General features: G+C 45.4%; 1 pseudogene; it reads left to right on the top strand.

Annotated features, from left to right (window-relative positions):
- The first annotated feature begins 1,982 nt into the window (after positions 1–1,982).
- Positions 1,983–2,330, top strand: LOC106735771 (40S ribosomal protein S26-like; annotated as a pseudogene).
- The last annotated feature ends 292 nt before the right edge of the window (positions 2,331–2,622 follow it).

The following is a 2,622-nucleotide window of genomic DNA, read 5'->3' as shown; positions in this document are numbered from 1 at the left end:
CTGCCTTCCCTCCTGATCCTGTGTCCATACTCCACTCTCCAGGAAGGAATCAGCTGGACAAGAGGCCAAAAGAACAAAACACATACATAAAGGATCAACAAAGGAAAGGAGGTAGGGGATTGGAAACTATTCATGGTAAAAGGCAACTTCAGTTTCACCTGTCTGTAATTTGGGTTCTCCAAAAGGCAGACCTTGAGACGAGATTAGAATATAAGTGATTTATTTGGGAAGTGATCCTGGTTTGAAAACCCAGCAGGGTATTGTGGAGTGAAACATGAAAGGGAAGTCTCAAAAAGGCTGAATTATTAAGTAAGTGGGAAATTGGAGCTCAAAGCCACCAGGGACTCTGAAAGTAATGTTATTACATGTTCCAGAGTAATTCCAACTCAGGGCAGAAGTAGGGGCATCCAAGAGACCTTCATCTGTCATTGGCTGAGGGCTGTTTCCAGTGGCATCAACTCTCTGGCTGTCTGGTTTGCCCTACATGCTGACCGAGCTGAGCGAGCAGCCAGATAAAACAACACTCTACAGAGAGACGCAGTTTACAATGAACAGTCTTCTGCACAGAGGGGAGTGCACACGGCACGTGGGGAGGACATCATCAGGGTCTGCCACACAGGCTCACATGGCTTCCAACTCTTGAAGAGGCTGACACAAGGAGTAGCACCTTGAGATTCTTTCTGAAGCTGACACGGTGGTATTTGTCACTTCAGTGGAGGCTCTTAGGGTCACCATTTGCCAAGTAAACAGTCTGTGGTGTCAAGAATCTTGAAACAAGGAGACCTTGACGGGGCCTGCCCCATAGTGCAGCGATTAAGCTCAGTGCATCAGGAGGCAGATCCCACAGGGCCAACCACACTTTGAGTCCCCACTCCTTGGCTTGAAGAACACAGTGGGGTGTGTACCTACATGCCCCAAACACTAACAGGATGGAGAAATCGAGGAAAAAGGCTCAAGACATGGCCAGGTCCCATTGGAGGGTGATTCTTTCTCTCCCTCTCTCTCCGGTGAGTGCGCACACTCTCTGCCAAGTAAGGGGGAAAAGGTAATGATAAAGAACATATTAAGCCATCTCCAACACTCATCAGCCTTCCAGCCTGGAGAGCTCCTCATACAAGGGAGTTAAGACACATCACAAGAAACTGAACCTTGCTCATTGCTCAGCCCTAAGTTCACTGTTTCCCTTTTTGTCAGTATGTGCGTAAGGTCAGCCCCAGCAAAGCTACCAGGTTTGTGACTGGGGTAAATGACGGCCTAATTTCTTCTCTAGTTCCTTGCCTTTTCCCACAACAATCCAACCCAAAAGTTCTTTCTTAATTCCCATGTGTTCATTTGTCTGTGACTCTCATGTCTTCAGTCTTTGCAGAGACTTCTGTGAAGTGAAGAGACTATTGAAACATAGGTTATATGGTAGGAATAAAGCATTGGTAAACTCAAGCCTTAAATATACCATAATCAATAGTGACCATTATGTCTATAATGTAGCAATTAATTCTAATAGCACCAATTCACTTATACAGTATCAAAAAGGGACATAATAGTTAATGTAGGAAAGAAAATCATAGAAAAAAAATATAAGGCAAAAAATGAGATTTACAAAATTTTTTGTTGGAAAAATCAGAGAAATAGGAAATAAAAAAGTGTCTTAACTGAATTAACTCTCCAAAAAAATCATTCTGGGAAACCAGCAGTTAGCGTAATGGCTATGTTGCTGGACTCCCACGTAGTCGACCGCGGTTCGCGTCCCAAACCCGGTGGCTTAAAACTCACGCCGGGTGCATGTACATGCATGCCCAAGATCCCAAGAGGAGAATGGAGGAGAAGGGATTGCGGTGTGACCATCCTTTCTGGGGGGTGATTTCTCGCTTTCCGTCTCTATGTCTCTCTCTGTCTGTCTGGCGAGCGCACGCGCCCTATAGCAAAAACCTCTCCAAAAAAAAAAAAAAAAATCATTCTGGCTCTCTTGTGGCCTCGCTTCCAAGATGACTAAAAAAAGAAGGAACAACGGCCGTGCCAGAAAGGGCCGTGGCCATGTGCAGCCTATTCGCTGCACGAAGTGCGCCCCATACGTGCTCAAGGACAAGGCTATTAAGAAGTTCGTCATCTGAAACATAGTAGAGGCCGCAGCCATCAGGGACATCCCCGAAGCAAGTGTCTTCCATGCCTGTGTGCTCCCCACGCTGCATGTGAAGCTACATTACTGTGTGAGTTGCGCCATTCATAGAACGGTAGTCAGGAACCGATCTCCTGAAGCTCGCAAGGACCGAACACCCCCACCCTGATTTAGACCTGCGGGTGCTGCCCCTCACCCTCCACCAAAGCCCATGTAAGGAGCCGAGTCTTTAAGGACTGAAGAACTGTCTGTCTTCTGGGAAAAAATAAAACGCCGATTATCGATTATACATTTTAAAAAGATCATTCTGAAATAAATTATTTCTAATTTACTTCAAAACAGAATTTAGTGGGTTTAGGAAAATGCCTAAAACCAAATTTTTTACTTTTTTTTTTTTTATAGCATAAGAAACCAATAAGAAGAGGGGCCAGCAGGTGGCATGGTGGTTGAGGGTGTTGGACTCCCGCATGGCTCACAGTGGTTTGTGTCCCAGATCTAGAGGCTTACTT

This window comes from Tupaia chinensis, unplaced genomic scaffold (genome assembly GCF_000334495.1).
Source record: "Tupaia chinensis unplaced genomic scaffold, TupChi_1.0 Scaffold000523_1, whole genome shotgun sequence".
NCBI classification, from domain to species: Eukaryota; Metazoa; Chordata; class Mammalia; order Scandentia; family Tupaiidae; genus Tupaia; species Tupaia belangeri.
Note: the sequence above shows the minus strand (reverse complement) of the source record. Positions and strands in the feature narration are given on the sequence as shown.